Below are 15122 nucleotides of genomic sequence, written 5' to 3' on the forward strand. Positions count from 1 at the left end.
TTTCAAGAGGCATCCTCACCTTCAGGACACTGAACAGATCTAATTTCAGCAAAACTCAAGACCAACATCTGAACTGAACATGATGAAATTATGAAGCTGATGTCATTATGTCAGGTCTCCTGTTAGGTAGTCATTTGACCTACCTTGGACTACTTTAACTTGTTCATATGCTTTTGAAAACCATTGACATAAGTCATATAGCATTTTCATCCGAATTCAATATCTGTATGTGTGTGTGTGTGTGTGTGACAAGTGACATCTTAGATCGCTAAGGTTCTCTCACTCATATTTGTGCCACACTTCTAAAGGGAAAATTTCAACTTTTTTTTTTGCTCTCTCCACTCGCAATGACCTAATCGTGGCTCTCTCCCTCTCCACCATGTGGGTATGTTCATAATATCCTTTTAATGCCCTCTATTCAACCGGAAAATTTGTGCAGGATGAGCATTATTTTAGTGTTATCCTATGAATTATGTTCCAGGATTTTAGTATTGATGAGCTGAGTTAACCTGCATATGCATTACAGCTCAGGGTGGGGAGAGAGGGAGAGGGAACAATGCCAAAATATTAAACATGTCTGTGTATTTTTTATAGGAGCACAGAGCATACATTAAGGACCCTTAGTTGAGTCATTGGTTGAATTTTTTCTATCATTTTTGGTCACTTTCGCAAGTCATACATTTTTAGTAATTTACATTTTGATTAGATAACCACTGGCTTATGTGTTACTGATACCTAGGTGGCAGAATCTAAGAAAGAGTGTACTTTGATAATTCCAGTGGAAACCTTCAGATTAGTTTGGGATTTCCCAGATATGTATGCTTCTGATATGACCTGATTCTATCATAAATTCAGTTATTATCTTTATATTTATAAAACTTAAATCTTTGTATTTTAATCTATGAAACTTGGATATAGTATTTTATCATGTACATAAATCTATGTTGGAATTTTACTCTTCAGATATGGTTCTCTTTATAGGTTTTGATCTTCTTGAGGACAGGAATCTCATTTATTCATTGTTGTACCCTTCATGCTCAGCATAGCACCTAGAAGATAAATTAACACATGTTTAGTGAACTTAGTTGTTTCTACTAGTTTTTTTGTTTTTTTTTTTTAAATTTGTTCTCAAAATCAATCTGATTAACCTAGACTCATTTTTTAATTCAAAATTTAATATTGTCTTTCAAATCTCCTTAATTCAATGAATGAAAGACATCTTTGCTACTAAGAAATTCCCACTTGGCTGACCAAGATAGAAATGTAAACAAGTTCAGGATGGAGTGCTGGTGAAGACACCAGGATAGAATTTGAACAGATTACAGTAAGAAGGCAGAGGAGGCTGCGAAGCTCTCTTGGGGGCGAGGCGACTATAGGTAGATAAACTTCCAAATAGGAGGTAATGCCACATCTCAGGTTTGAAAGCTGACACTTTGCCTGTTGACAAGGTAATGGTCATTGTGAGAAGGGAAGCACAATGTTGAGGACATTGGTTGTCAATAACAATACGGTAAATGGTAACTAATGAACCTGTGTGTGTAGGGAACAGCATGAGGAAAAGCAGCTTGATGCTTTCAAGAACTGTAATTACCGTGTTCTGACGAGAGCACAGAGCAGGAGGTCAATCCCACAAGCACTAAGAGGGAGGCAGGACCAGACCATGAGGGGCCTAGCATTCCATGGAAAAGAAAATTTATTTTCATCACTTTGTCTGAAAATTCTTCCTGTCATTAAAAATCCTTTAATTTTTTCCTCTTATGTCTTCCATCTTTGCTGATTTAATAAAGTCCGTTTTAACATGTTGTAATGTTTCCTTTCTCTACCTTAATTTTCTCGTTACCATAACTACTGCTCTGGTCATTCATTTATCCCCTCATTCAACCATTATTTTTTGGAAAGCCTTTTATGTGCCAAGTACTATTCTAAGCTACAGGGAAATGAGAATGAATAATACCGACAAAATAGCAGCCTCCATTACGCTTAGAGAACATTAATACACGATTCGTCTTTTAAATTTACTTCATTATGTCAAGAAGCGATAAGACCTGTGAGTGAAATCAAGTGTGTGGCGCGGGGATATTGAGTTATGGAGGGGGCCTCGCTAGGTAGGGGGCGGGGCAGCCTGTGCCGAGGAGGCGCCCTTCCAGCTGAGACTGGGATGAATTCCTGGGCCAGCCGTGAGGGGCCTGGTGGAAAGGGGATGCAGAGAGGGAATCAGGAGAACACAGGTGCCCTGGGGGAATGAGCACGGCTTATCTAAGGATGCGCGTGAGCACCTCTCACAGTTATTTCAAGTAAGATGAATTCCTTATTTGGTGACCATAATAGTGGTTCTGTTTCCTTGTTGAAAACCTGGAAGATACAAGTATAAGTGACTGAGACAGACTGAGTGAGAAAGACAGAAGACAGTAGTCTGTTCCTGTCTGTCCCCCTCGCAACTGGGATGAAAAAATAGAACGTTTTATTAGCTATTCTTCTAACATTTATTTAGAATACACACTGAGCATTTTAAGAAATGTAAGAATAAAAATTTGGATAAGGTTACAAATATCATATTAATCTTACCATTTACATAATTTGATTAATTAACATCACATAGAATATAATGTGATACTGTACTGACTGAAAAAGCATTTCTTCAGCTTGAAAGTATTTGAAATGTAGTTAGCCATTGTTAGCATTGTGTTGTGTAGTATGGAATGCAGTGGGTTAAATTTCTGAGGCAAGTCTAGAAATGAAATATTTTTATCTACATTCATTATTAGGAGAATTAAATAGAGCTTTATGAAAATATCTTAGCCCTTAAAGGGAAAACTCTCTGGTATCTTTAGAACTGTTCTTTGATTAATTTAAGAAAGGCATACTATTTCACCCATGAAGTGTTTTCCCCTTTGGAATATTACCACATTTCTATTAACACAGCCATATTTTTAGACTGGCAGCTGTAAATATTTAAAATTTTTTTTTCTGAAAATGGCATCTGTCACGGTGAGGACTAGTTCCTCCTTAAGATTCAGCAGCCCATCTTGCAAATAATACAGTATTCTTAAGAACTTCACCTTATCAAACATTGTTAAAATGTAAATAAAATAAATAAAATGGAATTTGGATCAGCAGGGTGCCTCTAATAGCTTTTTCTCCTTGACATGGGGCTAATATGAAGTGCATCTAACCAGTTGATTTTTATAAGGTTGCAGAAACTGACAGTTATTTTCCACTGCTGCTTGCCACTGTTCTATCTCATTTTAATTCCAGAGTCAATGGACAATACCAATACCTATGGATTACATGTTAAAAAGGAGTTTATGAATTATGAATGAACTGGGACAGTTATTGATATTCAAAGGCATCATATTTCATGTTGAATATTAATAGGAATGAAAAACTAGAGGAATATCCTTACAAAAAATAATATTTCAAAACAGGATAGCTACTTTAAGTCATAGGATATAAGAATAAATGCTAAACAAAATTACAGCTAATTCATTTAGTGACAATTTCTATAATAGACTAGAGATGAGAATTTACCATTGAAAGATTATTATAATTAGAACAAATCTAATCTGAACATTGAATAAAAAGATAGTGTAAAAAATTGTCCTGTATGTGTCAGAGTGTCTATTGGCTCATTGTTTGGCCATAGATGGCTGCTCAAAGGAAGACTACATGACCATATGAAATGTAATAAAATATAATTTAAAATTTTAATTTTAAGGTTTCAAGTCATTAAGAAAACAAGAAAACATTTGTATTTAAAACTTGTGTGATGACATCATAAACTATTACTTTTACTATCTTTGCTGGCTAACTTGATGCGCAGTGAAGGTGGCTCAGCCTGTGCCTTTTGAGATTAGAGTTCTAACTTTCTAAATTCACATAACCCAGAAAAAGAATTCATCTGTTTGCTTCAACTGTAAGGAATTAGATCAAGCTCACCAACCCACAGGAAACTAATAAACTAGAATATTAATATCCAATCATGGATTACTATATAATGAGAAATTAAGGAGAAATACCAAGATGACTAGAAGGTGTGCTGAGTGAAAAACACATTGCATTCCCAGTAGGAATGTCATTTATTATTTACTCATCAAATGTGTATTGATGGCTGAGTTTTACCAGACATTTTACTAGACACTGAGATGAAAAGTCAAGTAGACCATAGTCTCCACCAGGAAGGAGCTTATTGACTAGTTAGAATGAAAGCCAAGTGAAAACAATGATAGCCCTGTGAAGAGGAGGAGATTCCAAATTCAAGTAGGGATCTGGAAGGGCTTCCCAGAGAAGTGAAGCAAAGTGAAATAGAAAGTAAGAAGTTCACTAATGGAAGAAATAATTTGTTACCTGTAGGGAGGACATGGTGACAAATCAAGGTGAGAGTTTCAAGCATGTAAGCAGGTTTGGCTGCCCTTCCTTGTCTCTCTAACCATCAACTTCTCTCTACGTTGGGCCCCATTTATCATCATACAACTGAGTTCTAGTTTATACCGTATATATTCAATCATCCAACACATTCTTTGAGCATCTACTGTGTGCAGGGCCCGGTACAAAACACTGAACATTGAGTAGTGAGCAAAATGACATCACTGACCAACATAGAGTTTAGAATTCATTTTTTAAAATACCTTCCCTGACCCGTGTACCTCATCAGTTACCTCCTCATTTGTCTGTCAAACTTACTGATCTTTTTACAGAAATTTCTATTGTCTAATCTCTTGTTTTCCCCCCATTTACTCAAAATCTTTCCCCTTCGATCCTTACCCTTCTCTCGATGATGTCATAACCATCTTCAGGTGCCAAAGCCAATGGTCACATTTCCATTCTCATGCTATTCAAGCTCTCAGCAGAATGGGACACTCTTGCCTGCTCCTTTCTCATTAATACTCGTTGTCTTTTGGCTGCAAAGACAGGTTCTCCTATTCTTTTACATCTGGTTCCTCTTTCACCTCCTTTCCTGGTCTTGCCTTGTCTGACCTCCAAATGATACAGTGCCTCAGGCTCATCCTGGATTCACCTTTTATCTTTTCTCCCATCCATTCTCTCTTTTTTGCCCCTTCTTTTTTCTTGTCTCTGAGGTATGTGTAATCTTCACTTTTTTTTTTTTTTTTTAAGTCATTGATATAGGGATACAGAAAACAGTTTAAGAGGGAGAATGTCAGGATTAGATTTACATTTTAAAAGAATATTTAACAACCTCCTAAATGGTCTTCTTAGTGTGTATTTGCGACTGGACAAAGTAAGAATAGCTGAATGATCTTAATCACAAAAATAGGGATATAAATTCCAGGTAAGTGTCTGGTGATATTCTTACCTCCTGCTCTGGAAACTCTTCTCTTTGGGACATGTGTAAAGTAAAGTGACACATTATTTTTCTTGGGTTCCTTTCTAATACATATTGTACATTATACAACTTTATGTTAAAAGAAGACTATAGTTAATAACTTTATAGAACATCTTAGGCTGCCTGTATTCTACTTATGATGATGTATCTGAGGCACCTTGGTCTGCGTGAGGTAGGCATAGAAATGTTATAGTCCCAAAAAACATTTTAAGACTTTTTATTGAGTGATGACTTATAAACCTAATAATTGAGTGATGATTTAATGTAAATCTAATTTCAAAGTATTGTCTAGTCTCTTAAATAGGTCCTGAGATTATCTTGGGAAAGCTTATCAGCCTATGCATTATCTAAACTTAATGTGCTGGTAATATAATATTTATTTGGAATTATTCACACCATTGTCAGTGTACCAATTCTGAGTATATAGTAGCTTTTCCTGAACTTCTGAACAGAAATCTCCTATAAATAGTGCCATATTTATGATAAGCTGGAATAAAAGTAGTAAATAATTTTCAAACATTGACTGAATTATTCTAAGTATTTTACTGTATGAATTAGCTTAACCCTCAAAAAAACTTTACAGAGAAGTTAAACAACCTGAGTATTTCACAGAGCTAGCAAGGCCCAGTTTATCTCCAGAGGCTGTGTTTTTCATGGTTGGGGTACCCTGTAAAGGTAGATTTATGCCATTAGAACAGATCCAAATCTATGCCACTGGGACTGAACATATTGCTGTGGTCATCTTTCATTAATATCATGACTGATGAAGCTAAATATGTTTCTGAGGCAGATGGGCCTAGCTAGCAGGAGGAAAACTCTACTTCTTCCCCCAACTATCTGCAATCTTTCTCAGCTCATTGTACCCAGTCACTTGTCATGCTGGGCCATCCCCAAATGTTAAAATTTGGGTACTCGAAGAGGATATGCAGGTCATATTCAACTATACAATTACAGAAGACAAAATATAAGCAGCTTTGGGTGAATCTGATCAATATTTATGGCTTAAATTGGATAATTGAGCCCCTTCTAAATAAGCGCACATCAATGGAATTCTACTTATGCAATACTTGGATACTTATTTCAGCTCTACTATTTAAAATGTCTTTATGTAAAGGGACATAAAAAGAGGCATTGAAAATAGAAACAATTAACTTGAGTCAATTACTTAGCTATCTCCAATAAGGACAATATATTATTACAATAATAAATTAACTAATTGCAGTTTTGTCTCTAGGACAGTGCCACATCTTCCACTTGGGAGTCAAATGATATATTTTTCTTTGCTTTTGCAGACAACAACATTTTTTCTCCCTGATTAAGATTATAAAAGTGTTCTTTGATTGTCTCTCTATCCTCTGGTTCCATTGCACCACGTCCTGGCATATTCTCCACTTGAATTTTCTGTTATAATTTGCTGAAGCACACGTTAGAGTCTGTCACTGATCATGTCTTGCTGTAGGGCTCACATGTTTGTTTTGCTAGTAATAATAATGAGATGATAACTCAGCAGTGTGCAGAGAAGAAGCTAGTTTTATGCTGTAGCTCAATTTGAAATCTTTGGAGCTATACTGTAGTTCAAAACTGAGCCACAGCGTTTGCAGGGAGGAGAGGGGGTGTGTTTGTGTGGGGAGATAAGTCAAAGGATTAAAGACTGGAGATAAAGAAAAGTAAATAAGAGGAAAGCAAAATGCATTTGAGTAAAAGAGAGGTTTTGTTTGAGTTTTTATTTAAAGAGAGAACGTTTACAAGGTAAGACTGGAGGTGGGGTGACTGAGACAAAAGCTCAGCCCAGTGAGAGAGGATTTTGGAGCTCAAGCTGATCAAAAAAAATTCTGTTACAAGGTAAGGAGATAATGGAACTAGGCACCTTTTCCTACCAGAGAGAAGGGGAAACTGAGGAATAGAAAGGAGCAGGGTCCAAACACACTTTTCAGGTGAAGTGAAACATTAGCCTCTTACATGAGAAAGGGATGGTGAGCCCTGGGCGAAGAAAACAGGAGACGTAACAGAAACATGACTGTCAAGAGAAGAAACTCTCTTCTATCTCATCCAATATTAGTTGGTCTAAAATAGTATTTTTATCATGAGTATTTCTGTGAAGCTTGTTATTATCTTGATTTCATAGATATGTTAATAACTTGTTTAAGAGCATATTATTTTTAAAAAGGTGAAAATGGAATTCTTACTCTAGACTGGCTGATTTCAAAACCCATATTCTTCCTATTCTACTGCTCCTTGTGGTAGTCTTGTTAAAATCAGAAAACCATGTTACCCCAAGAGTAATTCCAGCCTGAGGTTAATGTTCTCCATAACCTCACCTCACCATAGTCACACATCACCTTAGGTTCAAACAGTTTTGAGCATTCACTTTCATTATATTTATTACTTATTCTTCTATAAAATATGTATATGTATGACTATAAAAATAGAATGCATATTCTAAAACATACACACAACTTTAAAAGTATAATATAAAAATAAGTGCCATCAGCAGTGCTAATATTCCCTCCTTATATGCCAAATTGTTGTCTAGTTCATCCCCCAAGGTGAACAGGCCCTGCTGTGGAGAGCACTGACCTGTCACCAATCCTACCTCCTGTAAAGCAGGCATTTGGGTTATAAAAACACCAGCAAAATCTTAGTATCTACTTAAGCCTCTTCAGGAGATTATGAAAATGATGACTGCATTATGGTGATCAGTCTATCCTCTGGTCTCACAGACCTCACAATTAACTGAGCGACATGGCTTCCTCATCTAATGCCTTATTGAGGGGTGATTCTACCCATATATAGCATGTTATTTCTAAGATGTCATAGTAGAGCTGTAGTGCTGTTGAAGTGGGCTTTAATGAAAGATATAACAGGGGGTATTACTTATTTCTGAGTCTCTGAAGAACCTTAGATGCTCATTTTATGATGGCTCTTCCTCCTTCCTTATCTCACAAAGGTAATACTTTACCTGTTTGTTTCAGGTAAAGGATTCCTACCTATAGTTATTAATTAGCTCCTTCCCCTCTCTGTGTCTTTTTCATTTTTATTTTTTAATTATTGGGAGGGGTGAAAGGTGAAGGAAAGTTCAGCAGGCCAGTGGCCCAGAGACGTGACATGCAGAGACTGCAGCTGTAATTACAGAGTCACTGTGTGGAGCCTTATAAGAGGATGTCCTCACTGTGAAGCCTTCTGTTTTGTCAATACTTTCACATCAATACTTGGCAGTCAGTTCTGCTGCTTTAGGGTTTCAGCATATGAAACAAAGTCACTAATATCAAATTGAGGCTATTTTGTATTTGCAGTTGACAAATCCCATTTTAGAAATATGCATGAGCCCGAGGATTAGATCAAGCTTTTAACATTTACATTTTTTTCCAGTGGGGAAGTCTCTGATCCTTTCCTAATTTACCTGTTGTTGATTTCCTGAATCTTTTTAAACCCCTTACAACTGAGGATGGTCTCTCCATCAGAGAAGCAATTAACCAAATCCCTGACTAGAGTGTATGTGGCATCTGTTATAAAAGTATAAAAGGTTAACTTAAATCCCAGCACACAAAGGAGATGTCAGCCCAGAGCAAATGGGCATGGAGAATCACTGGAGGGGATACAAGGTTAAGGTGGAGCGTACTTACAGTTAAGAGGATGTTTATGGCTCATGGAATTTGTTTTTCAGACGGTGAAGACTAGAAGGTTAGAAATGACATGTCTATTATAAATCAACATAATTCATATTCTGCAGCTTTTACCTGACAAAAGAAATTGGACTTAGTTTTTCTCTATGCAACTCTGAAACCAAACAAAGAGTGTCAACTTTCATCTCATATAAGTGTTTAGGTATTTTTTTTTTTTAATAAAAAGAAAAATTTTAAAAGATTGTGCATTGCCTGAGGTAGATGTAAGCAGATAACAAAGAACTAATTTGTTGTTGTAAATAGGCAGGCCTCCTTTAACCAGTTATTGTAGGAGGGGATAATAAAATTTATTAAAATTTTAAAATAGAAAAATAATTATTAATTAAATGGACTGCAGTGTTACAATTTCAGATGGAATGATGTAGTGGGTTAAAGATGGCCAGCCATTCTCTGACACTCTTCCCAGTGAGAGCAGGGTTCCAGGTTCCCTCCACTTGAGTCTGGGTGGGCTCCGTAAGTGTGTTATCAGTGAAATATGGCAGAAATGATGCTGTGCCAGTTTCTGCACAAAGGTCTTAAAGTAGCTTCCATTTCTTATCTCCTGGAATTCTAGCTATTAGAGCCCTACACTTCAGTGTAAAAACAGCTATCCTCCTGAAGAAACTATGTGGTGGAGAGACCTTAAGACTACATGGAAAGAGAGGGAAGCTCGGTTGAATTCAGCCAGACCAAGATCCCATCGATGTCAGCGGAGTGGCCTTGGATGCACTGGACAACTCTAGCTATCTCCTGGGTATGGGTATTGCCAAGTGACCCTTGTTGATATCATGTGGAGCCAAATAGTTGCCCAGGAAGACCCTGCATCAGTTGCTAGTCACCCAAAGTATAAAGTGTTCTAATTAAAATCAAATTAAGTGGTGCTTCTAAACCACTAAGCTTTGAGATATTTTGTAAAGTAATGAAGAACTGGGCTGGTAAGTATGATAAATTTTGTTACTTTTAGAATTAAATGTTAAGAATAAGTATTACTCAATTCAAGATTAGTAAATTTAAAAAATTATATGGCCCAGCTGGCATGGCTCAGTGGTTGAGTGTTCACCTATGAACCAGGAGGTCTCGGTTCAATTCTGGGTCAGGGCACTTACCTCGGTTTCGGGCTTGATCCCCCGTAGGGGGAGTGCAGGAGGCAGCTGATCAATGACTCTCTGATCACTGATATTTTTATCTCTCCCTCTCTCTGAAATCAATAAGTAACATATATATGATACCTGAAGAAAAGGAAATTATAAAATTGTAAGTCAGAGTGGCACATTCAGTGAGGAAGTCCTCAACCTGATGTAATTATATACATGATGCCATGAGCTAAGTGCATCAAAACCTTTGTGTTTCTTCACCATCCTGATAGGTGAGTCAGATATATTTTCTTTAAGGTCTCATATCCTAAACTACTGTCCCAAATCTTTGGATTTCACAAATGTACAAGGTTACGTCAAATGCAAATTGACTCTGTGGTAAAGTTATCATAGCTGTCAGCTGAGATTCTCAGTACTTACAGATTCAAAACCATCACACAGACAGGTAGATCCCTGAGTCCCTGCAAACCTACATGGAGTTTCTAGGGGTGAAGAACCTAGATGGAGTTTCTAGGGGTGAAGAACGGCAGCTGCTCCTCCTCTCCCTCTTCTCCCTCTTTTCCTTTCTGCATATGTTGATCTCTAATCTCCGGATGCCACTGAATTAGATCCAGGATAGGTCATCTTACCAACCTCTTTGAGATATATTTCACACCGATGTGAGATACAGTTTATTATTATTATTTAAAATTGAAATTATACCTGAAAAAGATTTAATACACTTCAGATTCTAATGAAGATGTGAGGTTGTAAAGATTTTACACCGGCTAGGCTGCCCCCCAATGCATTTCCATCCCTCTCCTGGTACCTCCATTCCGGAAAACTAAATTTTTCACTTTGTATTGCAGAGAAATTGTTTTCCTGAGCCTTTACTTTTTTGTAAGCATGCTCTTTTTTTATCTAAAGATTGATTCATGGACATGGTTAACCCTGAGACGCTCTTCCTAAATCCATCTCCGGTATCCTCAGAGAAACTGGCAGAGACGAGTTTCCATACTGATCTTTTTCTTACCCAATGTCTCTCTGTAAGTAAAGGGAAAAAGAGGAGAGGACATTTTCAGTCACACATGCATCCATGACTGGGTTAAGAAGTCAGACTCAAGTGAATCCAGTGTCCAGTATTAAGATTTACTGAAGATGTCAAGGTTAGGATAATCAAGAAGCTCAGATGAGGAAAAGAAGGCTCTAGGACATGGACGTTGGTTCCCCAGGTCCTTTCTTCTCACATCAAGCATGCAACTTTGGCCCAAAATAACAGAGGAGATTTCCAAGTGGTACTTTGTGAGTTACTACCTCATGCAACAGCAAGAGTGTTCAAAGCATGAACATTGTTATTTTATACCCCAGTCTGTTGTGTAGCCTTAGATACTGGGTTTATTTACTAAAAACAGCTCTCAAACTGTAATCTTCTGTGAATGGCTTTCTATATAAAAGGGCCATTCCTTCTAGAAAATATCATTTGTCAATTTTCCTAGAGGTCTAGTTGACAGGAAGATTAAACAAGGTCACCTGTCTTTTTCCTTCTCTGAGAGAAAGAAAGTAACTGGTGAAGGGAGGGACTTGATCATAGGCCAGAAACTCTAATCTCCCTCTCTCCCTCTCTTTCTCTCACTTCAAAGTACATATGTATCTTACTTTGTTCCCTATGATTATCATTAGTGTCCATGAACTTCTTGCAACTCTGTTAAATATAAAAGGTTGATATCATTGTTTATACTTTTTAAATGAGAAGATATTTGTGGTTTGAGGGATTTCATTATATTTTTCTGATAGCAACTAAATAGGCAGTCACTGCACACCTTCAATGTACCAGGCACTCTCTGGATACTGGGGATTTACTTTTTATTTATTTATTTATTTATTTATTTATTTATTTATTTATTTATTTATTTATAAAAAATAAACCTTTATTGATTTCAGAGAGAGGAAAGGAAAGGGAGAGAGAGATAGAACATCAATGATAAGAGAGTCATTGATTGAACCCACAACCCGGGCATGTGCCCTGACCAGGAATCGAACCCTTATCGCCTAGATCCTAGGTCAATACTCAACCGCTGAGCCACGCCTGGCAGAGCTGGATACTGGGGATTTAAACAGAGCTTAAATCTTACTGGGACATCCCAGTACTCCTGTATTGATTATCTATAAGTTACAAGGTTTGTTTATTGATTTCCTCCCTTTTCTCTTTGTCAGTTGATCTCTAGAACTCTTCTAAGATCTACCTTTACTGTGACTAAAAACAAAAGCTTAATACCTGGCTCAGGTGTCTCCCATGACCCTGTTTCAAGTCCAAAACTAGATTCTATCCATTCAAAAAACACTTAATTCCATTTCTGCACATCTTGCCTCCTGGCCACCTTAGTTAGTGAGTGTCCCAACTTATAGGGTTAACCAGTACCCTGCCTAAACACCCATCATAGGCATTATTGTGCCAATAGTGAGAACCTCCCTTCCAGCCTACCACAGCTCTTACACACAGCACCCTGGCCAGAGCTGCACAGACCACAGCTCTATTAGCATTGCTGGTATCTAAGAGGACTACTGTTTCTTGACCATCAATAACTGCCTCCCATTGCATAGGGGCTTTCCATTTCCTCCCCCATGACTTTCAGTTGCCTTTATGTGGATATTTGAAGGAACTATAGCTTTTGTAGCATTTAAACCCAGAGTCCCAGAGAAAAACCCATAGAGAAGATAGGCAATAATGGGGATACCTCAGGCCCTGGCATGGTGCTTAACCACAGGAACATGACTGGCACTTCTGGGATTTGGGAAGAATAATGGACTTCGACGACTGATTAGAGACCTAGTATTCCTAGGATGTGGGTTCCATTTTCCAGTGTCTTGTTAAAATTTACCTTTACTTAATGTGAGAGGAGCTCATTAAAATTAACCAAATTTCTGCTGGTCATTTCACCAACAGTGTTCATTTCCATAATTTAGAAGAGAGCTAATGCATGTTAAAGCAATCTGAGCAGGGCCTGTTCAAAGTATACTGAACTAATTTGAGTGCAAGATTTACTGACCTTATTTTATAGATGGAGAAACCGAGGCATTGAGATATTATCTAAAGCTTAAGTGACACTGCAAAGATTTGATCCTAGCAAGTTGGACAACAAAATTTACACTCCTAGCAATAATAATATACCACCTCTTGACAGTATATCTCCTCTCATCTGACCTGAGCAAATTGGTTTACCTTAATAAAAACTGACATTTTGATGAAATTGAACATTGGCTGAACAATGAATTTTGAGACTTGGTTTATGTAGTATGCTGCATTATTCAGAGGTCTTCATTCCCTCCTATTACAGAATCAAGCAACTCTGATTTTTAATATGTGACATTTCAGTAGCTTCCAGTGGAGAGAGTTGGATATATTTTTCCATCCCATTAATGTTACACTTGGCCATATGACTTGCTTTGGCCAGTGAAGTATAAGTGGAAGTGGCAGTGTCATGGTTACAAAAGAGGCCTGAGAAAGCATCAGGCGTTTCTGCTTGCCACTCTTGTGTTTCTATCATTTCAGTGAGATTTCCTGGGTAAGTGCTGTTTCCAGATTAATGTCAAATACATGAAGCAGGTCTGAACCCAACTGTCCTCTTGGAACCAAGGCCCAATGCATTCTGATGTAATTAAAACAGAGGTACCCAAAGAATCCACTCTAAATCATCCCAAACCATAGTGGACCTGCAGAGCCAGAAGCAAAAGAGTAAATGTTTATTTTTGTAAGATATTGAGTTTGGGGGTCTTTGTAATATTATTGAAATAATATCTGACAAATACCTTCAATAAGAAGTATATTGAATATATTAAAATATCAGATATTATTCTAAGAGCTATAAAAACCCTTAATACAATTACTACTTGTTACACACACACACACACACACACACACACACACACAACAAAAGAAGCTTTGGAATCATGAATAATATTGTTGTTGTTTTTTTGTTTTGTTTTGTTTTAAATATATCTTTATTGATTTCAGAGAGAGGAAAGGAGAGAGAGAGAGACAAACAGAAACATCAATGATGAGAGAGTCATTGGGGATCGAGCCCACAACCTGGGCATGTGCCCTGACCTGGAATTGAACCCCGATCGCCTGGATCCTAGGTCTACACTCAACCGCTGAGCCACTCCTGGGGGGGCAATATTGTTGATATTAAGAGAAATAGAGAATGTAAATCAGCTAGTGTCTATCAATTTAATGAGACAGTGTTGGAAAATTTCATGTTTTTCCCTTATGTCAAACCATGATGCTGACAGTCATTTCAAACAAATCTGGTATTATCAATTTCTAAAAACCAACAAATGTTTTGACAATCATTAGAATAATTCAATGAAAAATCAGCACTGTAATATATATATCACCTTGACAGTGTGGAGAATATAGCTTAATATTATTTAGAGAATATAGTTTTAAAGTTTTTGATTTTTATAAAAATTTACTTTCCTATACTGGTTGTTAAATGTTTTGAATATTGCCCATCTCAGTACCATGTTTTTTGTCTGATTGGTAAGAGTGGATGGAGTTTTTGTAGAGTCAGAAACTTACAAAATTGGGGGATTCTTCTTAAGAAAAATTAAATTAACTCAAGTGTAAAATTGGTTTAAAAAATGAGTATTTGTTTAAAACAAAAAATAAATTACAACGAATTAGTGCAGCTTTGGAACTTCTGGTCTTTTTGGGAATCTACCATAAATTCTCACATCAGAGCTTGCCAATTGCACTCTGCCATTCCTGCCCTTCTAGAATACCTGACAATTCCAGCAAGTTTCACCATTCTCAAGGGCTGTACAAGGGTGAATGAGCATGACTTTCATAGCAAATCTCCCTCTGTTGATTGGTGACACTCTTTCTTAAATGTTTGCTTAATTCTTATATACATTTTTATTTTTAAAAGATTTTTTAAAAAAATATATCTTTATTGATTTCAGAGAGAGGAAGGGAGGGAGAGAGAGAATTGAAACATCAATGATGAGAGATCATCATTGATCAGCTGCCTCTTGCATGCCCCCCAC

The sequence above is a fragment of the Miniopterus natalensis genome, chromosome 4 (assembly GCF_054644295.1).
Source record: "Miniopterus natalensis isolate mMinNat1 chromosome 4, mMinNat1.hap1, whole genome shotgun sequence".
NCBI classification, from domain to species: domain Eukaryota; kingdom Metazoa; phylum Chordata; class Mammalia; order Chiroptera; family Miniopteridae; genus Miniopterus; species Miniopterus natalensis.